At 39.2% G+C, this 25,569-nt stretch overlaps 1 long non-coding RNA gene across 3 annotated transcripts in view; it reads left to right on the top strand.

The window, feature by feature from the left end:
* Positions 1–25,569, top strand: part of LOC115835153 — a 201,766-nt gene that overhangs the window by 150,790 nt on the left and 25,407 nt on the right. Inside the window, exon 1 of one of the 3 annotated variants that reach the window (XR_004030099.1) lies at positions 11,834–12,407. The exons of the other annotated variants lie outside the window; for them this stretch is intronic. This is a non-coding gene — a long non-coding RNA (uncharacterized LOC115835153). Of the gene's footprint in view, positions 1–11,833; positions 12,408–25,569 lie in introns of those variants that run through there. 3 annotated transcript variants of the gene reach the window in all.

The raw sequence follows: 25,569 nt of genomic DNA, 5'->3' as shown, positions 1-25,569 counted from the left end.
GCTTTTAAGTAGAAATGTGTTAATATGGAACTACTGTTTTTCCTTGTAATAATGGTAGCAGACTTCATAGCAATTAATTATGATAATAAAAGGGATGTGGCTATATTTGGAGCTCAAATGTAGGGAGCAGAATACAGTGGCTAGAGAAGAATAAAATGTAGCAACAAGAGGGATTTTAAACTAAGATCCCAAAGTACATTCTTATCATCCACCTCCTCTCTTCTCCCTCCCCGCCAACCCCCACGTCTCCACTCAGCAGATTTACCGCTTGGAGCAGACTGAACAGTTTGCCCAGTGGCATGGTGGATGGTGACATGAAAGTGATAGGTTAGAGCTTGAATATGGAAGGTCTCCCTTTACCTCCAGTCTTTAAAAAGTGACAATGCAAATAATAGATTTTATAATTGTACTTTCCTAATGATTTCAATTTTTATTTCATTTTAATTTATGATAAAAAATTAATTTATTTTTATTTTTATTTTTATTTAATTTTATTTATTTATTTTTTTTGAGACGGAGTCTCGCTCTGTCTCCCAGGCTGGAGTGCAGTGGCGCAATCTCGGCTCACTGCAAGCTCCACCTCCCGGGTTCACGCCATTCTCCTGCCTCAGCCTTTCCGAGTAGCTGGGACTACAGGCGCCCGCCACCACGCCTGGCTAATTTTTTGTATTTTTAGTAGAGACAGGGTTTCGCTGTGGTCTCGATCTCCTGACCTCATGATCCGCCCGCCTCGGCCTCCCAAAGTGCTGTGATTACAAGCGTGAGCCACCGCGCCCGGCCAAAAATTAATTTATTGAATAAATATTTATTGATTACACACCATTTAGAATGATGAAAATCCAAAACACTGACAAACTGAATGCTATGAAGATGTGGAGCAACAGGAACTCTTATTCAATGCAAAATGGTACAGCCACTTTGGAAGACAGCTTGGCAATTTCTTACAAAACTAAACAGACTCTTACCATACGTTCCAGCAATTGTATTCCTTGGTATTTATCCAAAGGAGATGAAAACTTATGTCCACACAAAAACCTGCATGTGGATGTTTATGGCAGTTTTATTCATATTGCCAAGACTTGGAGGGAACAAAGTTGTCCTTCAGTGGGTGAATGAATAAATAAACTGTGGTACATCTTGACAATGGGATATTATTCAGCACTAAAAGGAAATGAGCTATCAAGCCATGAAAAGACATGAAGGAAACTTAAATGCATATTACTAAATGAAAGTAGCCCAGTCTGAAAAAACTACTTACTGTGTGATTCCAAATATATGGCAGTCTGGAAAAAGCAAAACTATGAAGACAGTAAAAGGATCAGTGGTTGCTAGGGGTTGTGGGGAGGGAGGGATGAATCTGCAGAGCAGAGAGGATTTTCAGGGCAGTGAAAATACTCTGATACTATAAAGGTGGCGACATGTCATTACACATTTGTCCAAACACATAGAATATACAACACCAAGAGTGAACCCTAATGTAAGCTATGGTCTTTGGATGATGAGGTGTTAGTGTAAGTTCATTGATTGGAACAAGTGTGCCTTTCTGATACGGTATACTGATAGTGGGAGAGGCTATACACTTGTCGGGGAAGGGGATACATAAGAACTCTCTGCACTTTCCACTCAATTTTGTTGTGATGAACCTAAAACGATTCTAGAAAATAAAGTATATTAAAAGTTCAAAAAAAAATTGAGCATCCAAATATTGTCCTGTCAATGGTAGCTGGTATTAAATGATTAACAAGACTGGTGTAGTCCCTGCCCTCATGGAGCTTGTGAATGCCAACCTAAAGGTTATGTGATGTCTGATGAGAGTACTAAAAATACTCAGAGGGTTAGCAAGTGAGAGTGGAAAGGACTTCAGTGGCAGTCAGGTGTGGATTCAAATTCTGACTACATGCTTACAAGCCTGACTCTGGGCATATTTCTGAGACTCATTTGCTCAATTGTAGAAAGAGATAAAAGTCTTTTCCTCCTAATGTTACTGAAAGGCTTAAAGCACCTGAGGTAGCACCAGGCTCCTATTGGGTGCTTACTAGAGAGTGGGTTCTTTCTGGGGATTTTGAGTACCCTGCTTGGGCAAACCAAAGGGCAGCCACACTCAAGAGAGTGCTGGCCGATGCTTTCTAAATTTATAACATGTATACCTCCATTGAGAGCTTGTTTATGTTGGCAATTTCCCCTAGAATCTCTTCAGATTGCACATGTTCTTTGCAGAGTACCAGACACAGACTAAACATTCATCCTCCGCCTCCGTTCATCTTTGCTTGGGCTTCTGATGTTTACTCTTGCCTCTTTCCTTCAGCTGAAACCTTGGCTTTGTGAGAAATTTCCCCAATGAAATGCTCTTCTTTTTAACTAAGAAAGTATATCCTTTCTTCTTCTTTGTCAGCTTCCCTAAACCTGACTGGCTAATAATATTGCAGGCTGACACAAAATGGACTGTATTGCTTTGATGCACAGCTCTGTTTTGTGGGGAGGCACTGAAGGTCAGATCTGAGTATCTACTTTTGTATTAGCATGAATGGAGACTGAAATATGTAACCTAGACAGGAAATGTGTGCCGTTCTCTGAAACCTGGGATGGATTCTATTCCCTCCTATTTTGTTCGCATAGTGCCTGGTGTTTGCTCCTGGAGAGGAAGTGATTACATGCTGTGGGCTCTAGAATCTCAATTCTTATTTCATAGCCAAGGACCACCATAAAGGTGCTCTGGGTCTGTTAAGTTGCTTATCTGCCCTGTGCCCCTGTATTCTCATCTGTAAAATGGGTTTAATAATAGAACTTACAGTACTTCATATGGCTGACGTGAGGATTGAATGAATTAATGCATAAGATATTAAGGTTGTTTCTGTACTTTGACTATTGTAAATAATGCTGCAATGAACATGGGAGTGCAGGTCTTTCTTCAAGGTACTGATTTTGATTCACTTGGAAAAACATCCAGAAGTGGAAACACTGGATCATATGGTAATTTGATTTTTAATTTATTGAGGAACCTCTATATTGTTTTTCATAATGGATGTACTAATTTACATTTTTATCCACAGTGTACAAGGGTTCCCTTTTCTTCACATCCTTGACAACTCTTATTGATAAGAGACATCCTAACAGATGTGAGGTAATATCTCAACATGGTTTTGATTTGCATTTCCCTGATGATTAGCGATGTTGAGTACCTTTTCTTATATCTATTGGCCATTTGTATTGATGTATATTGGCCATCATCTATTGGCCAATAGGTATTATATGTATTTCTTCTTTGGAAAAATGTCTATTGAAGTCCTTTCCCTATTTTGAAATTGGGTTATTTGTGTTTTTGTTATGATTTGTATGAGTTCCTTATATATTTTGGGTATTAACCTTTTATCAGATATATGGTTTGCAAACATTTTCTCCCATTCTGTAGGTTGCCTCTTCATTTTTTTAAAAATTATTTTTAGTTACTATGGGTACTTAATAGGTATATATATTTATGGTGTACATGTGTTTTGATATAGGCATGCAATTTATAATAATCACATCAGAGTAATTGGGGTATCCATCACCTCAAGCATGTATCATTAATTTCTTTGTGTTAGAAACATTCCAATTCCATGCTTTTAGTTATTTTGAAATAGGCAAGAAAGTATTATTGACTATAGTCCCCCTTTGTGTTATCAAATATTAACTTATTAATCCCATCTAACTATATTTTTGCACCCATTGACTATCCCCACTTTTCCACCCTTCCCTGGTACTCTTCTCTGCCTCTGGTAACCATCATTATACTCTCTATCTCCATGAATCCAATTGTTTTATTTTTTAGCTTCCATATGTAAGTGAGAACATGCAAAACTTATCTTTCTCTGTCTGGCTTATTTCACTTAATGTCTTCCAGTTCCATCCATGTTGTTGTAAATGACAGGATTTCATTCTTTTTATTGCTAAATAATATTCCATTGTGTATATGTACCACATTATTGTAATCCATTTATCTGTTGATGGACACTTACATTAATTCCAAGTCTTGGCTATTGTGAGTAATGCAGCAATAAAGAAGAAAGTGCAGATAATTTTTCAACACAATGATTTCCATTCTTTTGGATATATACCTAGCAGTGGGATTGCTGGATCATGTGGTAGTTCTATTGTTAGTTTTTGAGGAACCTCCATACTGTTCTTCATAGTGGTTGCCCTAATTTGCATTCCCACCAACCGTGTACAAGGGTTCCCCTCATATCCTCTCCAGCATTCACTATTGGCTGACTTTTGGGTAAAAGCCATTTTAACTGGGGTGAGATGATAGTTCATTGTGGTTTTGATTTGCATTTCTCTGGTTATTAATGATATTGAGCCTTTTTCATATACCTGTTAACCATTTGAAAGTCTTCTTTTATAAAGTATCTGTTCAGATTTTTTGCCTATTTTAAAATCAGATTATTTGATTTTTTTCCTATTGAGTTATTTGAGCTCCTTGTATATTCTGGTTATTAATCCCTTGGCAGATGAGTAGTTTGCAAATATTTTCTCACATACTGTGGGTTTTCTCTTCATTTTGTTGATTGTTTCCTTTGCTGTGCAGAAGCTTTTTAACTTGATGTGACCCCATTTGTCCCTTTTTGCTTTGGTTGCCTGTGCCTGTGGGGTATTACTCAAGATGATTTTGCCCACTCCAAGTCCTAGAGAGTTTCCCTGATATTTTCTTTTAGTAGTTTTCGATTTAAGTCTTTAATCCATTTTGATTTTATTTTTATATGTGCGAGAGATAGGGGTCAAGTTTCATTCTTCTGCATAAGGATATCCAGCTTTCTCAGCACCATTTATTGAAGAGACTGTACCTTTCCCAATGTATTATAGTTTCTTGGTACCTTTGTTGAAAATGAGTTCACTGTAGATGTGTGGATTTATTTCTGGGTTCTCTATTCTGTTCCATTGATCTATGTGTCTGCTTTTATGCCAGTACCATACTATTTTGGTTGCCATGGCTTTGTAATATAATTTGAAGTCAGGTAATGTAATTCCTCCAGTTTTGTTCTTTTTGCTAAGGTTAGCTTTGGCTGTTCTAGGTCTTTTGTGGTTCCACATAAATCTTAGGGTTTTTTTTTTCTATTTCTGTGAAGAATGTCATTGGCATTTTGACAGGAATTGCATCTAACCTATGGACTGCTTTGAATAGTATGAACATTTTAACAATATTGATTCTTCTAATCCATGTAAATGGAATACCTTTTTATGTTTTTGTGTCCTCTTAAATTTCTTGCATCAATGTTTTATAGTTTTCGTTATCAATATCTTTCACTTCTTTGGTCAAGTTAGTTCCTAGATATTTTATTTTATTTGTATCTATTTAGCTATTGTAAATGGGATTATTTCATGATTTCTTTTTCAAATTGTTTGCTGTTGGCATATAGTAATGCTACTGATTTTTGTATGTTGATTTTGTATCCTACAACTTTAGTGAATTTGTTCGTCAGTTCTAATAAATTTTTGATAGAATCTTTAGGTTTCTATAAATATAAGATTATATTGTCTGCAAACAAGGATAATTTGACTTCTTCTATTCCAACTTGTATGCCCTTTCTTTATTTTTCTTGTCTAATAGCTCTAGCTAGGACTTCCAGTACTATGTTGAATAACAGTGGTCAAAATGGGCATCCTTGTCTTGTTTCAGGTCTTAGAGGAAAGGTTTTCAGTTTTTCCCCATTCAGTAGGATACTAGCTGTGAGTCTGTTGTATACAGTTGTTTTCATGTTGAGGTATGTTCCTTCTATATCCAGTTTTTGTTTTATTCCTCATAGAGGAATGTTGAATTTTGTTGAATGCTTTTTCATCATCAACTAAAATGATCATATGATTTTTGCTCTTCATTCTGTTCCTATGAGATATCAAGGTATCACATTGGTTAATTTGCATATGTTAAACCACCCTTATGCCCTGAAAAAATTTCACTTCATCATGCTGAATAATCATTTCAATGTGTTTTTGAATTGAGTTTGCTAGTACTTTGTTAAGGTTTTTTGCATCTAAGTTAATCAGAGATATTGGCCTGGAGTTTTTTGGTTGTTGTTGTGTCTGTCTGATTTTGCTATCAGGGTAATACTTGCCTCTTCGAATGAATTTGGGAGTATTCCCTCCTCCTCAATTTTTTGATATTGTTTGAATAGAATTGGATTAATTCTTTAAATGTTTGGTAAATTTCAGTAGTGAAGTCATTGGGTCCTGAGCTTTACTTTGATGGGAGATTTTTTATTATAGCATCTATCTTGTTACTTGTTACTGGGCTTTTTAAGTTTTGGATTTCTTCATGGTTAAATCTTGGTAGGTGATATGTGTCTAGGAATTTATGTGTTTCTTCTAGGTTTTCCAACTTATTGGCATATAGTTGTTCATAGTAGTCTCTAATGATCCTCTGAATTTCTGTGATATCAGTTGCTTCCTTTTTCACCCCTGATTTTATTTATTTAAATCTTCTCTTTTTCTCTAGTCTGGCTAAAGGTTTGTCAATTTTGTTTACCTTTTTTTAAAAACAACTTTTCATTTCATTGATCTTTTGTATTTTTGGGGGGGCTTAATCACATTTATCTCTCTCTGATTTTATTATGTCTTTTCTTCTATGAATTTTGGGTTTGGTTTGCTCTTGCTTTTCTAGTTCTCTAAGATGTATCCTTAGGTTATTTATTTGAAGCTTTTCTTCTTTTTTGGCATAGGCACTTATAGCTGTAAATTTCCCTCTTAGTGCTGCTTTCACTATATCCTGTAGGTTTTGGTATGTTGTGTTTCCATTATCATTTATTTTAATACATTTTCTGTTTCCTTCTTAATTTCTTCATTGGTCCACTGGTCATTCAGGAGCATGTTGTTTAATTTCCATGTGTTTGTATAGTTTCCAAAATTCCTCTTGTTATTGATTTCCAGTTTTGTTCCATTGTAGTCACAGAAGATACTTGATGTTATTTCTTTTTTTTTTTTTTAATTTAAGACTTGTTTTGTGGCCTAACATATGGTCTGTGCTTGAAAATGATCAATGTGCTGAGCAGAAGAATATGTGTTCTGCAGATGTTGGATGTTCTGAAAATATCTATTATGTCCATTAGGGCTATGGCACAGATTAAGTCTGATGTTTCTTTGTTGATTTTCTGTATGGATGATTTGTCCAATGATGAAAGGAGGGTATTGAGGTCTCCAACTATTATTATATTGGGGCCTATCTCTTTCTTTAACTCTGATAATATTTGCTTTATATATCTGGGTGCTCCAATGTTGGGTACACTTATACTAACAATTGTTATATCCTCTTTCTGAATTGACCCTTTTATTATTATGTAATAATGTTTTCTGTCTTTTCATACTTTTTGTCTTGAAGTCCATTTTATTTGATATAAGTGCACTCTTTTGGTTTCCCTTCATATGGAATATCTTTTCCCATTACTTTATTTTCAGTCTGTGTGTGTTTTTATAGGTAAAATGAATTTCTTGTAGGTAGCATATAGTTGGGTCTTATTTTTTTAATCCATTTAGCCACACTTTGTCTTTTGATTAAAGAGTTTAGTCCATTTACATTCAATTTTATTATTGATAGGCAAGAATTTATTACTACCATTTTGTTATTTTTTTCTGATTGTCCTCCCCTCCCCTCCCCTCCCCTCCCCCTCTCCTCTCCCCTCCCCTTCCCTTCCCTTCCCTTCCATCTTTCCTTCCTTCCTTCCTTTCTCTTTCCTTTCATCTTTCTTTGGGTAGAAGTGTCTTTCTCTGTTAGTATGTTTTAATTTCTTGCTTTTTATTTTTTGTTTATCTGCTGTAGGCTTTTTGCTTTGAGATTACCATGAGGCTTGCAAATAATATGTTGTAACAAATTATTTTAAACTGAGGAAAACTTAACTCTGATCATAAAAACAAGGAAAGAGAAAACTATTTAAAAACCTCTACACTTTGACCCCATTCCCTCACTTTAAACTTTTTGTTGTTTCTATTTGTATCTTTTTATACTATCTATCTCTTAAAAGTTGTTGTAGTTATTTTTGATAGGGTTGTCTTTCAGTCTTCCTAATCAGGATATGAGTGGTTAGCATACCACAATTACAGTGTTAGCATATTCTGAATTTGTCTGTGTACTTCCTGTTACCAGTGAGTTTTTTAACTTAAGATGATTTATTTTTTTTGAGAGGGAGTCTCACTCCGTCTCGCCCAGGCTGGAGTGCAGTGGCGCGGTCTCTGCTCACTGCAAGCTCCGCCTCCTGGGTTCACTCCGTTCTCCTGCCTCAGCCTCCAGAGTAGCTGGGACTGCTGGGACTACAGGTGCCACCACCACGCCCAGCTAATTTTTTTTTTTTTGTATTTTTAGTAGAGACGGGGTTTCACCATGTTAGCTAGGATGGTCTCCATCTCCTGACCTCGTGATCCACCCCCCTCGGCCTCCCAAAGTGCTGGGATTACAGGCGTGAGCCACCATGCCCAGCCACCTTCAGATGATTTTTTATTGCCCATTAATGTCCTTTTTCTTTCAGACTGAAGAACTTCCTTTAACATTTCCTGTAAGACAGTTCTAGAGTTGATGAAATCGCTTAGCTTTTGTTTGTCTGGGAAAGCCTTTATTTCTCCTTCATGTTTGAAGAATATTTTTTCTGGATATAGTATTCTAGGATAAAAGTTTTTTCCTTCAGCAATTTGAATATGTCATGCAACTCTCTTCTAGCCTGTAAAGTTCCCACTGAGAAGTCTGCTGCCAGATGTGTTGGAGCTTCTTTATATGTTACATGTTTCTTTCTTCTTTTAGAATGCTTTTAGAATCCTTTCTTTATCTTTGATCTTTGGGAGTTCAGTTAAGTACCTTGAGGCAGTCTTATTTCACTTAAATCTGCTTGATGTTCTGTGACTGACCTTCTTATAGCAGAATGTTGATTATCTTTCTCTAGGTTTGGAAAGTTCTCTGTTGTTACTTCCTTGAATAAACTTTCTACCCTGATCTCTCTACCTCTTCTTTAAGGCCAATAACTCTTAGATCTGCCCTTTTGAAGCTGTTTTCTAGATCTCGTAGGTAGGTGCTTTGTGCTTACAATGCAAGCACAAAGGTGTGCTTCATCCTTTTTTATTCTTTTTTCATCTCTGACTGTGTGTTTTCACAGAGACTGTCTTCAAGCTCACTAATTATTTCTTTCACTTGATCAGTTCTGCTGTTGAGAGACTGATGCAGTTTTTCAGTTTGTCAGTTGTTTTCAGTTCCAGAATTTCTTTTTGATTTAAAACAATTTTAATCTCGTTGTTAAATTTCTCTGATAGGTTTCTGAGCTCTTTTTCTACGTTATCTCGAAGTTCATTGAGCTACCTCAGAACAGCTGTTTTAAATTCTCTGTCTGGAAGTTCATATATTTTTGTCACTTGCGATTGGTCACTGGTGCCTTATTTAGTTTGTTTGATGAGATCATGTTTTCCTGGACATTCTTGGTGCTTGTGGATGTTTTCCAATGTCTGGACATTGAAGAGTTAGGCATTCATTCTAATCTTCACATTCTGTGCTTGTTTGTACCCATCCTTCTGGAGAAGGCGTTTCAGGTATTCAAAGGGAATTCAATGTTACAGTCTATTGTAACTCTTTGGTCACTACAGTCATATCTACACACGGAAGTGCCACAATCCTAGTAAAGCCACAACTCTCGCAGACTTGCAGAAGTACTGCTGTGGTTGACTTGGGTAAGATGTGGGAGAATTCCCTGGATTACCGGGCAGAGTGTCTCATTTTTTTCCCTCACTTTGCCCCAAACAGAAGGAGTCTCTCTTTGCAGAAGACTGCTTGGAAATGGGGGAGGGGTGGTGAAAGCACTCTGCGGCCACCACAGCTGGGACTGGACTGGTTCACATCTGAAGCCTGCACATTATTGGGCCTTGCCCAAGGCTTATGGTGGCTACTGCCTGGCTACCATGAATGATTATTCAAGGATGAAGAGATCTTTAGTCAGCAGATGGGGAATCCTGCCAAGACTGGGTCCTTCCCTTCAGGACAGTGGGTTCCCTTCTGACCCAGGGTGAGTATACAAATGCCATCCAGGAGCTAGGGCCTGGATGCAGAGGCTTCATGAATCTGCTTGACACTTTATTTTACTATGGCTGAGCTGGTACTCAACTTTCATGACAAAGTCCTCTGTACTCTTCCCTTCCCTTTCCCCAAGTGGAAAGAGTCTCTCCCTGAGAAGCACTGCTTGGAGTTGGCGGAGGGGTGATACAGGCACTCCCTTGGCCACCACAGCTGGTGTCTCACACGCACCCGAAGTCCACTGTCTCCAAGCCCAGCATAGCACCAGGATTTGTCCAAGGCCGTTTTGCCGTTCAAATTCATTCAGGACCCCAGGGCACTTTAGTCGGAGGAGCCCTGGGTTCTTGAACAAAGTGGTGGAGCTAGCTGGAACTGAGATTCCTACTGCTGCAATGGAGGATTTCCCTCTGCCTAGGGCTAGTCTGGCTGTTCCCTCCAAGGGCACTGGTCAAGTACTGCCCTGTGTTGTGTTCCGCTGTGACAGGGCAGCACTGAATTCCTACACAAAGTCCCACAGTCACTTCACTTTCCCTCCCCCACGTATACAGATTCTCTCTCCAAGCACTGCTGGGGGATTGGCGAAGGTGGTGATTGCAATGCAAGAATGTCTTTCCTACCCTCGTCAGTGCCTCTTTCCCTAATATGATGTTAAAACTAGGTACTGTGATTGCTCATTTGATTTTTGGTTCTTATGAAAGTGCTTTCTTGCACGGGTAGTTATTCAATTTGGTGTTCCTGTGGGGGAGGGGTGATCACTGGAGCATTCTATTAAGCCATGTTGCTCTCCCCACTCCCTGCCTTTTAATTTTTTTGACTGTTTCCCTTGCCGTGCAGAACCTTTTTAGTTTGGCGTCGTCCTACTTATTTAGTACAGAAATAGAGAAAGCAATGCTAAAATTTGTGGGGAATCACAAAACACTCTGAATAGCCAAAGCCAACTTGAGAAAGAAAAACAAAGCTAGAGGCATCACATTTCCTGATTTCCAACTATATTATCAAGGTATAGTAATCAAAACAGTAGAATACTTGCTAAAAACAGACACATAGGCCAATGGAACAGAAATAAGCCTATGCATATACCATCAATTAATCTTTGACAAAGGCACCAAGAATATATAATGGGAAAAGGATGGTCTCTTCCATAAATGGTGATCAGAAAACTGAATATCCACATGCAAAAAAAAAAAAAATTTGGCCCTTATCTTACATTATACACAAAAATCAACTCAAAACGGATTAAAGACTTACATGTAAGACCTGAAATTATGAAACTCCTAAAATAAAATATAGAAAATAAGCTTATTAACATTGGTCTTGGCAATGATTTTTTTTTGGCTTGACACCAAAAGCACAGGCAAACTATGAAGTTTTGATGGCAGAAAATGTGTCTTGTTTGTTGTTGCATTCCCAGAACCTAGCATTGGGCTTGCGCATAGTATATGTTCAATATTTGTTTTAAAATAATGGATAATATATTACTCTGTGGTTCATTGACTCAATGATTATGCAGGGATTGAGGTACTATGGTATGACTAGGCAGATGAATGTGACTATAGATGTTATGCAGGTTGTTACAGGGGTAGCATTTATATAAACTGTACAAAGTTGTTCTGAGAAAGGCATTCTTGGAAACTATGAATAAATAGTTTTTTCACCTGAATACTTATTTATTCTTAAGAGTTGATTTCAATGACTAAAACCATTGAAATATTTATAAATTTATTTCTTAAAGTTATATTTTCGATAGGACTCAGATATGTGACCTGTATAATGTTTCCTTTCTTCTTCTTTTTAAAAATAATCTAAGATTTTGAAATAGGACTTAGGGGAAATGCTGGAATGGTGGGATGTGTCTAAGTGGTCTAACCAAACTGTAATCATGACACTCCTCTCTGCCTGACCTTTTCACTCCCTACACTCAGTGGTGAGATAAGATTTGTCCTTGTGACTTCAGAAGGATGAAGTTATTAGGGAGGCTGGCTGGGTAATTTACTAGATATCTGATTTTGGGAAAGTCACTTAACCTCTTTGTGCCTTGGTTTTGTCCTCAAGGGCTGTTGTGAAGTTCAAGTGAAATAATAAATATTACAATGCTTAGGGAACTGCAGAAGCTATTTGAATGTATGGTTTTATACTTATTGTTTGTGTGTGTGTTGGGGGGAGGTGAAGTCAGGGGTTCCTTGCCTCTTCTCCCGTGTTTCTGATCTTGCCTTCAGGTGAAATTGTGCCTCAGACTGCCTTCCCTGACTTCCAGGATTCCTCTATGTTGATAAGGGAGAAAGATTTTCTGCTCAGATGTGTCCACAATTCTGGTGGGCAGGATTACAGTTCCTTCGAGGCAAAGGACTCAGTTCTTCTTGCTGCTCCATCACGTCCTCGCAGCACCTGATCTAAACAGGTAGGCTCGTGGTCTTTTCTCTCAGTATCTTGATGGACATGTCAGATTGAGTCTGCTTTGCAATTTGACCATCTTAGATAGAGTCAGAAGAAGTGGGAAGCCCATCTTACATCTATCAGCCTAAGGCATGTGCGTCATCCCAGCATATTAAAGAAACTCTGAATTGGACAATCACTTCCTTGGTTTCTTTTCTCTATTTTTTCTTTATGTGAACAGCTTCCTTAGGATGCTAGAGGGGAGGAGGGCCAAGTGTTAAGTTTAAGAAACACAATCCTTTATCATCCTTAAAGTGTTACCAGAGGGTAAATTCTATGAAGGCTGAAGGTGTGGATTCTAGAATAGAGAAAGACCTGCACTGAATCCTGGCTTAACTACTCTGACTTGGAAATATGTCTTAATGTTTCAGGCCCGAGTTTCTTCACTGTGGAAAGGGAAGCACATTTATACCTACCACATAGGGTTCTTGTGTAGATCCTCTGTGAAAATGTATTCAAAGCGCTTACTACTAGGCATGCCTGTAGAAGTGGATAATAAATGCTAAATAAAGTCATTTTAGTTAATTCCAAGCTTTGAAAATCATCAAAGGTTTGTGGGCAGCCATGCAGCATATTTTGATGATAGTTAAGTTCAATTAAAGACAGCTTTCTCTTAAAGCAGAACATTGAGTTGAACGTGGATTTTTAATGCTATCTTTTCCTTTTCAAAATGCGGACCACCTCTACATGTCTAACTTTATTTCCTACTGCTTTTCACCACACGTATTTCTGACCTTTCCCAGGAATACGTATACATACTCATGGCCCTAGTGCCTTAATAAAGCAGTTATAATGTTTGGTTTCCTCTTCTTTTTTCCTCCATTTTACTTTCTTGAAATTTTTCAGGAAGCTTTCTGAACTCCATTTCTTCTTGATTCTTTCAGTATCTATTCCTAGTATTGCAAAATTCATTATATATAGTATCTGACATAATTTGACAATTGCAGGCATGTTCAGTTGTTAACTTAGTGAGTATAGGAATCACAATTATTTCTTTTTCATTATCTGAAGGAAGACAGTGCAATGTATTGGAAATAGCCTAGGATTTGGAAATAGAAAATAGGGATTCTTTTGATGACTTATCATTGATAATAATTAGTGTATAGCCACATTTTCTTTAGATTATATTAGGGCTTCATCTCTCTGTGTGCTACTATGTGGTGCCTTAGAGATAAACTATCTTTTCTCTGTTAGTTTACAGATTTATAGAAATCTGTTACCTAGTATGTGTTCATTGGAGTCTTGTTTATAAAACTTGTTAAAGCTTAACTCTGAAACTCAAGATTTTTCATTGTTAAAAAGATGTCTTCTTAATGTGTAACCAGGTTTTATTTAGTAGAATTACTTCTCATGACGTAAGGAAGCTTAGCTAGGAGTTAACAGTGAAAACTAAAGAAAGCAAAGGACAGTGAATGACTTTTTTGTAGTATGTGTACCAAAACATTCAGTACTGTGCTTTGTGGCTGGAGAGTTGTGTTACAGAGAGAAAGATTGACATTTATGATTTGGTCTAGTGGCAAAACCTATGCACTTAAGTAGATCCATTAGTGAACTAGCCTGAAGGACTTTCCTAAGATGAGAAACCGCTGTAGAACACTCAGAAAAAACAAATGCAAGAAGCAGATCAAAATCAACTTTGCACTTACACAGGCCTCTTTGAAAGTATGTGCCATTTCATTTCACATTGATTGACCCTCTACTGCTTTGTGAACATGAACAGGGTTCCAGAGGTTCTTTGTGAATTGGTGTATCAAAAATGGTGAGTTGTATCTTAAGCATAACTGGTTCAAGATCAAGACTATGCTTGATCCCCCTAAATTTTAACTCTAGTTAGGAGACAATTCTAGAGTTACTACTGTGAGCTTTTGGGAAATTGGAGATCAGACAGGGATGATCTTGCACTGCTGAATCTTCCCTCATTCAAAAGTAGCCGGTACTAGGCACCAATGTTTAAAGATATGATCAAAGGTCAGTATGATTTCTGCCTTCATTGAATTAACACTTTAAGGCTATGTTGGTATACCTAGGAGGGCTTTCAGGGTCAGGAAAAGTTACTGGAGGAAATCGCATTTAAAATGAGGTGCAAAGGGCAAGTGAGAATTAGCCAAGTTTGGGGGTGGAGGATCTTGGCCAGCATATACACCACTCAGAGAAGAGAGAAAGTTAGAGTGCTGGGGGATTTTCAAGTCATTTGTTATCATTGGGGTCGAGTGAGATAAAGGGGTGTCCCTAGATGAGTAGTTATTAGCAGGGGTTAGGTCATAGAGGATCTTGCTAGCAATTATGAGAGTGGGCTTTCTAATAAGGGTAATGGAGAGTCACTGGGGAGTTTTAAATAAGGGTAGTGATAGGAGAAAATGTTTTCTTTAGAACCACCTTTCTGATTACAGTGTGAAGAATGGGTAAAGAATACAAGACAAGAGGGACTGAGACCACTTTGGAAGTTATTGCTATAAAGCTGGCAAGAAATGGAGATGGCTCCATAAACACAGTGGTATTAGGGATAGAGAAAAGTAGATGGATTCTAGATATGTTTTAGAGATTTAATGCATACAAAGCCCTATGGCCTATTGAATGTAAGGCATGAGAAAGAGGTAAGACATCCAGGGTTATGCAATTGAATGATGTGGGTGTCATTAATTAAAGTAAGAGGAAATGAGCATGTTTTGCAGGAAATAAAATAAATTCAGTTTTAACATGGTCTATCCAAGCAACCTGAAACCTGGGAGATAACCACACAGAAGCAAAGGGAAGAAAGTCTTTTTAAAGGGAGGGAATAAGCAATAGTATAAATGCTACTGGGAAGTTAAGTAAAAAAGAAATAGAAGTCTACCAGAGAGATCCAGGTTTCAGTTAGAAAAAAAGGTGGAATTATCAAACAGGTTAAAGATGTGAGAAGGTGAGATCTCCATGGAAAAGGATTTCTAGTGTGGAGGTTTGTGGGGTCGGGGAAAGCAGTAAAAAGTGGGTCTGTGAGAAGTCAAGCAGCAACATTCTTATTTACGGAGTGCTTGTTATGCACATTGGAAAGTGCTTGAAAGGTATTACGCTTTGATATTTACATTATCCTATGAAATTGGTGCTCTTATAGGCTCTCCTTTTCAGGTGAGAAAACAGGTTCTGAGAGATTAAGTCAGTTTACCTAAAATCATACACGGCAGATTTGAACACAGACCTATATGGCTCAGACTCCTGCTTGTAACCACTGGTGATGCTGCTATGAAGAGCACAGTGAAAAGCACAATATAGAAAGTGTAAACCTGTCAGGTGCAGTGGCTCACGCCTGTAATCCTAGCACTTTGGGAGACGAGGGGGTGGATCACGAGGTCGGGGGATTGAGACCATCCTGGCTAACATGATGAAACCCCATCTCTACTAAAATACAAAAATTAGCTGGGCATCGTGGTGGGCACCTGTAGTCGCAGCTATTCAGGAGGCTGAAGCAGGAGAATGGCATAAACCGGGGAGGCGGAGCTTGCGGTGAGCCGAGACAGTGCCACTGCACTCCAGCCTGGGTGACAGAGCGAGATTCTGTCTCAAAAAAAAAAAAAAAAAAAAAAAAAGAACGTGTAAACCAAAAATAAAATGCTAAGACCCCCAACCATCTGAATGGACCCCTCCTCTCGACCAAGGGCATTCCAAAGTTAACCTGAAAAAGTAGTTTAGGCCGTGATGGGAAGGGGGAGCCTCATTATACCCTCAGTCCTTTTGGAATTACTGATAGAACAGATTCTTTAAGTCAGATAAGAAACATTTACAGGCTATTCTCTCTGAAGTCTGTTACCTGGAGCTTCATCTGCATTATAAAACCTTGGTCTCCACAATCTGTTATTGTAACCCAGACATTCTTTGATAATGAGTCTTTCAATCAATTTCCAATCAGAAAATCTTTAAATCTAGAAATCACCGTTAAAGAACTTATCCTTGTAACCAAACACCACCTGTTCTCCAGAAAGTATTGAAATAATAATAAAGAAAATCTTTAAATCTACCTATGACTTGCATGCCCCCACTTCAAGTTGTCCTGTCTTTCTGGACCAAACTAATGCACATCTTACTTGTGTTGATTGACATCTCATGTCTCCCTAAAATGTATAAAATCAAGCTATACCCCAATCCCTTTGGGCACATGTCATCAGGACCTCTTGAGGTTGTGTCACAGGCACATCCTTAACCTTGGCAAAATAAGCCTTCTAAATTGATTGAGACTTGGCTTAGATATTTTTTGTTTATAATTGGCAATGATGGGATTCTGAATGGAGGTGCTTCTGACCTTGACAAATCTCCTATTGGTGCTTGGAACCAGCTTGAGCAATCTTTATTGCTCAAACCAATAGGACAATTTGCTGAGGCCTGGGAGCTCCCCCATCCAGAGAATCCCTGATGTCCCCCAATTTGGTTGTGATCTAAGGTTTATTTTGCTGTACAACTCTTTTTCTGGAGTTTTACTCTAACAAAGGACCCTAAAGGTTTGTGTCTTTGAGAATTGGATCTTGTGGAATATATCATTGGAATCCCTTGTGAGTTGCCTTCTGATTGGGTTCAACCAAGGGGAGATTAGTGGGCAGGAAAGAGATGTCTCCTGTGTAGCAGTGTCCCACATCTGGTAATAGCTGCATCCCTCTGGGTAGCCCGTTCTCCTTCAGGGTGCTTGTCTTCACAGAGCTCTGGTAGAAGCTTTTTCTTCCTTTGTCCCTTTAGCCATAGGGGGTAGTAATCCTTCCAGCTGTTGCTGGTCTTTTGGTTTTTCACCTGCACCTCTCTAAGTAGAGGCTTCATTCAAGTCTCCCCATTTGAACCATCTGGGAATGAATTGTGTCTCCTGCTGTGCTCCTGAGTAATAGAGACAGTAGCCAAGGGGCAATAGGGACATGAGGACTGAAAGATTTAACGGACAGCAAAGCCTATACACTACATCACCATAAATAATCATGATGAGAGTTATAACACTCACAATTGTTGGCACTTTAGATTTATAAAGTGCTTTCACATAAGTTATATCATTTGGGTCCAGAAGTAACCCCAAATAGTAGATTCCATTATTTACATTTTAGACAAGTAGACTGAGTCTCAGAAAAGCTAATATGTCCAAGGTCTCCCAGGTGACAGGGCTGAGCTTCCAAATTCAGGCCTCCTGAGATCAAAACCAGAATTCTTTCTACCACTCATCTGCTTCCCATTAGTTACTGAGATGACAGAATGCCTTTTCTGTAAAGCCTCCTGCAGTAGGCAGGCAAAGAACGTCTAAATCATGTCAGGAATCCCCAAGAACTCAATGCATTTCATATCATAGCTAGATTCACATGAAACAAAACTTCCTCCAACCTCTTGGGATTTGTCTCCCTGTGTGTAGATTGAAGAAGACCAGTAAAGCATGCCAACTTCATGAACAATATCAGCATAAAATGGGACCTGATAGTAAGTCTCCAGTGGCTGAAAATAACTGAACAAAGTACAAAGAAACTCTTACAATCCCCGGAGATTATGTTGATGATTTCATTGAGCTTATTCTCGGATCTGCAGCCTTTTTCCAATGTATTGGACATTTCCTGTATGTACTTTGTTGATTTCTCAAGATCAATACTAGCTGACTATAGACTGAGATTCAATAGCATCTTTTGAAGGCCTACTCTGTGCCAGATATTTTCATAGGCATCATCTCATTTTAGTCTTTATTCAAGGCCATGGGGCTGGTGAGTGAGAGGGTAGAATAAAATCCAGGTGTCCTGGTTCCTTTTGCAAACCAAGTCTCTTGATTCTGCTACCCAGGGTTAGGAAGCAGTTTCCACACTTTCTTCCCCTTTCTTTTGATTTCCTTAGATATGCCTGGTGAAAAGCTAAAGAGGAATCAAGTTCATGGAGTTGAATCTGCTGATTCAGTTCAGGGGTTTGTGGAAAGGGCTGCACTTAATAATTAGGGACAGGGCTGATGGCATGGACATTTATGTTATCCAAAACCCCTCTTCCTCTTGTCTCTCCTTATATGCTTAGAGGGAAAGGAGAAGACCTTTCTCCTTTGTTGGATTATGAGGCAATAGGTCTGCCAACCTCCCCAATAAAAGTAGCCCTGCAGAGGTTGCAGTGCTCCAGCCTGAGCCAAATGTCTTTCTAGGAGTGACCCTGACAATGGTGATCAACATAGATTGACCATTGTTCTTTTCATTATTGTTGCCTAAATGATCAGAATAGCACACCAGCCTCAGAGTTTATATCCCCCTTGATAAATAATAGTTCATCCAGACCATCGTTTTTGCTGGGAGCCTTCAGTCTCCCAGTGTGACAATAATTGCCTGAATGGAGATGCAGAGAAGGGAACTATTGAATAAACTCCTAGACATTTAGCATGGGGTTGAAGCCTTCTCAGTTTGATGCAAACTTACTCTTTTGCCATAAAATCTGCTGCTGATTCTCTTTCTTTTACCCTGAGCTACAGTTGTACCAAATTGCTCAAGCTCTTTAAACACACCATGCCTTCATGCCTCTGTGGGTTATTCCTGTAGTGAACCTCCATGCTTCTTCATGTGAGGAATGTCTACGATTATTTTAGGACCCAATTCAAAAACCATCTTCTCTCTGAAGCCTTCCCCGATCCCCTCCCTTCATTCCCACTTCTCTAGAACTGTTTTTTTCTGTGCTCTGTAAGACTGTTTTTTTCTGTGCTCTGTAAGAAATGACTTTTTACCTTTAGTGCAGGGGTTATCAATTTGTAGAACAAGCCATGTGCATTCCTGAAATCCTGATAAATTCTCCTCAAGGGCAGTGGCTGTTCCACAATGGACACTCAGTGGAAGTTACTATCTCAGTAAGAAATTGAATTCTCCTTCTATGAGTTGAGGGTTCTATGATTTGATCATTCTCTGATCCTCACAAAGCATTCCAGTCTGTGGTTACACAATGGCAATTTATATCTTTGCTCTCAGACAGAACCAAGCTTTGGCTGGATGCCTAACAATATAGTGGACATAAATTAACAGGGAGCAATTTACAGTCTGTCATGTCTTATTGCTTAATGAATTTGTCAAAAATCATATTACTCTGAAAATTATGGCAACCAGGGTCCATGGGGCTTATGTCTTTAAGAGGGCGATTGTTTCAGCCTCACCCAACAAAGCTGCTGCACTGCTTTCCTCTTTTTAATGCAGACACTAGAATCTCTGAGCACTTCTGTTTATTTATCAAATCTCTGTTGACCTTCACTTTGCATTAGGACTACCAGGGATGACCTTGGCCAGTTTGCAAATCCCCAACAACAGTCCACCTGCTGTCAGAGCCAAATAGGATTTAGGAGTCTATCTTAAACTCCTGATTCTATGCTAATATGATGTCATACATTTCTGGCTTATGCTCACCCCAGACTTTATTACTCGCTTTTCAAACAAAGCCAAAGCCTTGTCCTCTGTTATAAAGGCACCAAGGAGAACCCCCTTTTTAGCTCTGTCCCAATTTTTACTCCACTTTTTTTTCTCTCATTCTCTTCTTCTTCTGAATCTATTTGCTCCCTAAACCTCTCCCAACCTTGTTCTCTGTTTCTCAGGATATGAGTCTTCTTTGAGTGATGCTATTTTACAGGATAAAGAGTCAAGGCTTGAGTTTCTCTAGGCATTAATTTTTTCATTTGTAAATGGGATCAATAACAGCTAACTCACTGGCCTAGTATGAAGATTGGCAAGCTTGGCATTTATTCATTTCTTTGTTTATTCATTCAGCCATCCACCCATCCATTCATTGATCCATCCATCCATTCATGCAAAACTCATTCATTCATTTTGTAAATATTGTTGGAGTACTTAAAATGGGTCAGGCTCAATGCTTGGGCATTTAGGATATGCAGGTGAACTCTACATCCTGCTGTCAACGACCTTGGAGTCCATTAGGAGGATGAACAGATGAAAAGGTAACTACAAATGAATGTAGGAAGTTTAGTGATTGAGACATGCTCAGGCCAGAAGATGAGTTCACAGCCATCTTCACAGGGCTCCTAGGAGTGTGTGGAGGGATGCCAGGTATCTGTTCTGCCAGGGCTGCATTCTCTGTTCATACTCTTTGGGTTTGAGGCCACAGTTGACACTCAAAAATAATGATGAAACTGTTGGTTGGAGTGGCAGCACTGGCAATAGTAGTTCTGGTTATTATTATCTCTGTCAATTTCTCTCTCTTCTTTCTCTCTGCTTCTCCTTTATTTTCTTTCTGCACATCTCTCTCTGTTTTTCACTTTAGATCCCTTTATTTCTTCTTTTACACCATATCTTATCATTCTTTTGGGGACATGTAACTATGGATTAACTGATGGCTGATTAAAACACAATTGCATCTTTTTCTTGCATGCTTTTCCTAAGGAAAAACTGCCCTGATGACACCTAAACATATGGAAGAGGCATGGCTGGGTTGCAAACCAGTGGGAGCTGCCCCATGGAGGTAGCAGATGCCCCTGGGCAGCTCCCTGGCCCATCCTGTGATCTGTCTGGTTGGCCAAATGGAAGCAGGCCAGCCACCTAACAGTTAACTGTGATTCTTTTTTTCTCCCATTTCATTTCAATCTCTTTGTTCCATGCAACCAAAGAGCTAATGGCTGGCGAATTTATTATGACCCATTGTTTGGCTTGTGGAATAAAGTGATTCTTCCCCTTTCTATGTTCTGACTCCCCCCTTTGTCTGCATTTTTATTTTACGGTTCTTTTTGTACACATCCAACACATGCTGAGGTTATTGAAAAGCACAAATTACACAGAATTCAATTTGCATATCTATTGAGGGTCCAATCGCAGAGTCCTCAGTCAGGCAAAATGCCCACTGACTCTTACCTCCTTTACTCTGCTCCTCCTTGGCACCAAAACCGGCAGGCTGCCCCTCCGCCACTCCTAGCGGACCTGGCGAATGGCCTTCGCGAGAGGTTTAAGCAGAGTCACACCATGGAGGACAGCGCGCCAGGAGTTAGCAAAGTTCCCACAAAGTCACTCAGAGTGTCTGAGTAGGCAAGGTTCAGAAAAAGGCCAGATAGCAGCAACACAATGCCAATTTAGCACTGGGGTGACTGAGAATGTACAGGCATTGGAATCAGACAGGGTTATGTGTGAATCCTTGCTCTGCCAATGGCTTCCTCTAAAAAAAAAATTAAACCTTTTATTTTGAGATGGTTGTTTCTTCACAAGCAGGTGTAAGAAATAATACAGAGGGATCTCAAGAAACCTTCACTCAGTTTCTCTCATCATTTACTTGTTGACCATGGGCTAGTTACTTAATCTAGCTAAATCTCAGTTTCCTCATCTGTAAAATGAGAGTACTAAGAGTTCATAACATATAAGAAAGACTGTTTTGAAGGTCATCTGAAATAACATCTATGTACCAACCTATGAGCACAGTAGTTGTGCCCACTCTGCCCTCAATAAGCAGATATACTCCTCAGAACTGGTTAAAAATGGTGGTTGATATGGTTTGGTTGTGTTCCTACCCAAATCTCATCTTGAATTATAGTTTCTAGTAGACCTCACAAATGGCCCTCATGAGTGGTTAAAGCAGAGTCACACCATGATCCCCGCGTGTAGTGGGAGGGATCCAGTGGGAGGTAATTTAATCATGGAGGCGGTTACCCTCATGCTGTTCTCCTAATAGTGAGTGAGTCCTCATGAGACCTGATGGTTTTATAAGGGGCTTTCCCGCCTTTGCTCTGCACTTCTTTCTTGTGCCACCATGTGAAAGAGGATGTGTTTGTTTCCCCTTCTGCCATGATTTTAAGTTTCCTGAGGCCTCCCCAGCCATGCTGAATTGAGTCAATTAAACCTCTTTCTTTTGTAAATTACCCAGTCTTGGGTATGTCTTTATTGGCAGCGTGAGAACAGAGTAATACAATGGTCAAATAATTCTGATGAATGAAGAAATATTAACCTGAAGAGACTCTAACAGTATATTCAGTTTTGATCTAAATCTTATCATGAAAAATAGAATATTTTTAAGATTTTGATATAAAAGTCATGCTTTCTGTAGAAAATTTTAAAAATAGAGAAATTACTGGCACACTTTAGAGATATTGTGGGCTTGATTCCAGACTACCACAATAAGGCAATTATCTCAATAAAATGAGTCACATGAATTTTTTAGTGCTCAGTGGACATGAAAGTTATGTTAACACTATACTGTAGTCTATTAAGCATGCAATGGCATTATGTCTAAAAAATACATACCTTAATTTAAAAATATTTTACTGATAAAAAATTCTAACAATTGGCCGGGCGCGGTGGCTCACGCTTGTAATCCCAGCACTTTGGGAGGCCGAGGTGGGTGGATCACGAGGTCAGGAGATCGAGACCACAGTGAAACTCCGTCTCTACTAAAAATACAAAAAAAATTAGCTGGGCATGGTGGCGGGCACCTGTAGTCCCAGCTACTCGGAGAGGCTGAGGCAGGAGAATGGCGTGAACCCAGGAGGCGGAGCTTGCTGTGAGCCGAGATTGCACCACTGCACTCCAGTCTGGGTGACAGAGCGAGACTCCGTCTCAAAAAAAAAAAAAAAAAAAAAAAAAAAAAAAAAAAAAAATTCTAACAATCACCTGAGCCTTCGGTGAGTCATGCTGGTGGAGGGTCTTGCCTTGATGTTGATGGCTGCTGACTGATCAGGGTTTGAGGTGGCTGTGGCGATTTCTTAAAATAAGACAACAATGAAGTTTGCTGCATTGATTGACTCTTCCTTTCACAAAAGATGTTTCAATGCTTTTTGATAGCATCTTTCTCACAGTAGAACACCTTTCAGAATTAGAGTCAATCCTCTCAAACCCTGACACTGCTTTATCAACTAAGTTCATATAATGTTCTAAAATTCAGGGGTGTCCAATCTTTTGGCTTCCTTGGGCCACATTGGAAGAAGAGGAATTGTCTTGGGCCACACATAAAATACACTAACACTAACAATAGCTAATGAGCTAAAAAAAAATTAGTAAAAGAACCTCATAATGTTTTAAGAAAGTTTACGAATTTGTGTTGGGCCACAATCAAAACCATCCTTGGCTGCATGAGGATCATGTGCTGGGGGTTGGACAAGCTTGTTCTAAATCCTCTATTGTCACTTTAACAATGTTTACAGCATCTTCATTAGGAGTAGATTCCATCCCAAGAAACCACTTCCTTTGCTCATCCATGAGAAACAACTCCTCATCCATTGAAGTTTTATCGTGAGATTGCAGCAATTCAGTGCCATCTTTAGGCTCCACTTCTAATTCCAGTTCTCTTGCTATTTACACCACATCCACAGTTACTTCCTTCACTGAAGTCTTGAACTCCTCAAAGTCATCCATGAAAGTTGGAATCAACTTCTTCTAAACACCTATTAGTGTTGATATTTTGAACTCCGCTCATGAATCATGAATGTTCTTAATGACATCTAAAATGGTAAATCCTTTACAGAAGGTTTTAAATTTACTTTGCCCAAATCCATCAAAGGTATCACTATCTGTGACAGTAATAGCCTTACAAAATGTACTTCTTAAATAGTAAGACTTGAAAGTTAAAATTATTCCTTGACCCATGGGCTGCAGAATGGATATTGTGTTAGCAAGCATGAAAACAACATTCATCTCCTTGTACATATCTCCTGGAGCTCTTGGGTGATTACGTGCGTTGTCAATGAACAATAATATTTTGAAAGGAATCTTTTTTTCTGAGCAGTAGATCTCAACAGCAGGCTTAAAATATTCAGTAAACCATGCTGTAAACAGATGTGCTGTCATCTAGGCTTTGTTGTTTTATTTCCAGAGCATAGGCAGAATCGATTTAACATATCTCTTTTTTTTTGAGACGGAGTCTCGCTCTGTCACCCAGGCTGGAGTGCAGTGGCACGATCTCGGCTCACTGCAAGCTCCGCCTCCTGGGTTCACGCCATTCTCCTGCCTCAGCCTCTCCGAGTAGCTGGGACTACAGGCGCCCGCCACCACGCCTGGCTAATTTTTTGTATTTTTAGTAGAGACGGGGTTTCACCGTGGTCTTGATCTCCTGACCTCGTGATCCGCCCACCTCGGCCTCCCAAAGTGCTGGGATTACAAGCGTAAGCCACCGCACCCGGCCAGATTTAACATAATTCTTAAAGGCCCTAGGATCTTTGAAATGGTAAATGAGCATTGGCTTCAACTTAAAGTCACCTGCTACATTAGTCCCTAACAAGAGAGATAGCCTGCCCTTCGAAGCTGTGAAGCCAGGCATTGACTTCTCTTCTCTAGCTGGTAAAGTCTTAGATGGCATCATTTTCCAGTATTAGGCTGTTTTGTCTACAGTGAAAATCTGCAGGCACCTTCATCAATGATCTTAGCTAGATCTTCTGGATAACATACTGCAGCTTCCCCATCAGCAGTTGCCATTCACCTTGCATTTTTATGTTATAGAAATGGCTTCTATCCTTAAAGCTTATGAACCAACTGCTAGCTTTAAACTTCTCTTCAGCAGTTTCCTCATCTCTCTCAGCTTTCACAAATTGAAGAAAAAGCCTTGCTCTAGATTAATTAGCCTTTGCTTTAAGGGAATGTTGTGGCTGGTTTCATCTATCCAAACCATTAACACTTTCTCCAGGCCAATCATGTTAGCTCGTGCAAATCCCAGCCCTTTGGAAGGCCAAGGCAGGAGGATCACTCGAGCCCAGAAAGTTGAGACAAGCCAGGGCAACATAGTGAGACCCCATTTCTACAAAAAGATTAAAAAATTAGTTGACTAGCTTGGTGTGGTGGTACGCACCTAGAATCCTAGCTACGCAGGAGGCTGAGGCAGGAAGATCACATGAGCCCAGGAGTTTGAGGCTGCAGTGAGCTTTGATTGCACCACTGCACTCCAGCATGGATAACAGAGTGAGACTCTGTCTTAAAATAAAACAAAGAAAAACACAAAACAAAACGAAACAAAAACAAACTTTCTCCTTCTCAGCAATAAGCTGTTTCATTTTCTTACTACTTATGTATTCACTGGAGCAGCCCTTTTAATTTCCTTGAAGACTATTTTCTTTTCATTCATAACTGGAGTAACTGGTACAAGATGCCTAGCTTTGGGCCTGATTTGGCTTTTGACATGCCTTCCTTACTAAGCTTAATCACTTCTAGCTTTTGATTAAATGTGAAAGATGGGTGACTCTTTCTTTCACTTGAACACTTAGAGGC

The sequence above is a fragment of the Nomascus leucogenys genome, chromosome 5 (assembly GCF_006542625.1).
Source record: "Nomascus leucogenys isolate Asia chromosome 5, Asia_NLE_v1, whole genome shotgun sequence".
Lineage (NCBI taxonomy): Eukaryota > Metazoa > Chordata > Mammalia > Primates > Hylobatidae > Nomascus > Nomascus leucogenys.
The sequence above is the reverse complement of the archived record's forward strand: the minus strand, read 5'-3'. Positions and strand labels throughout refer to the sequence as shown.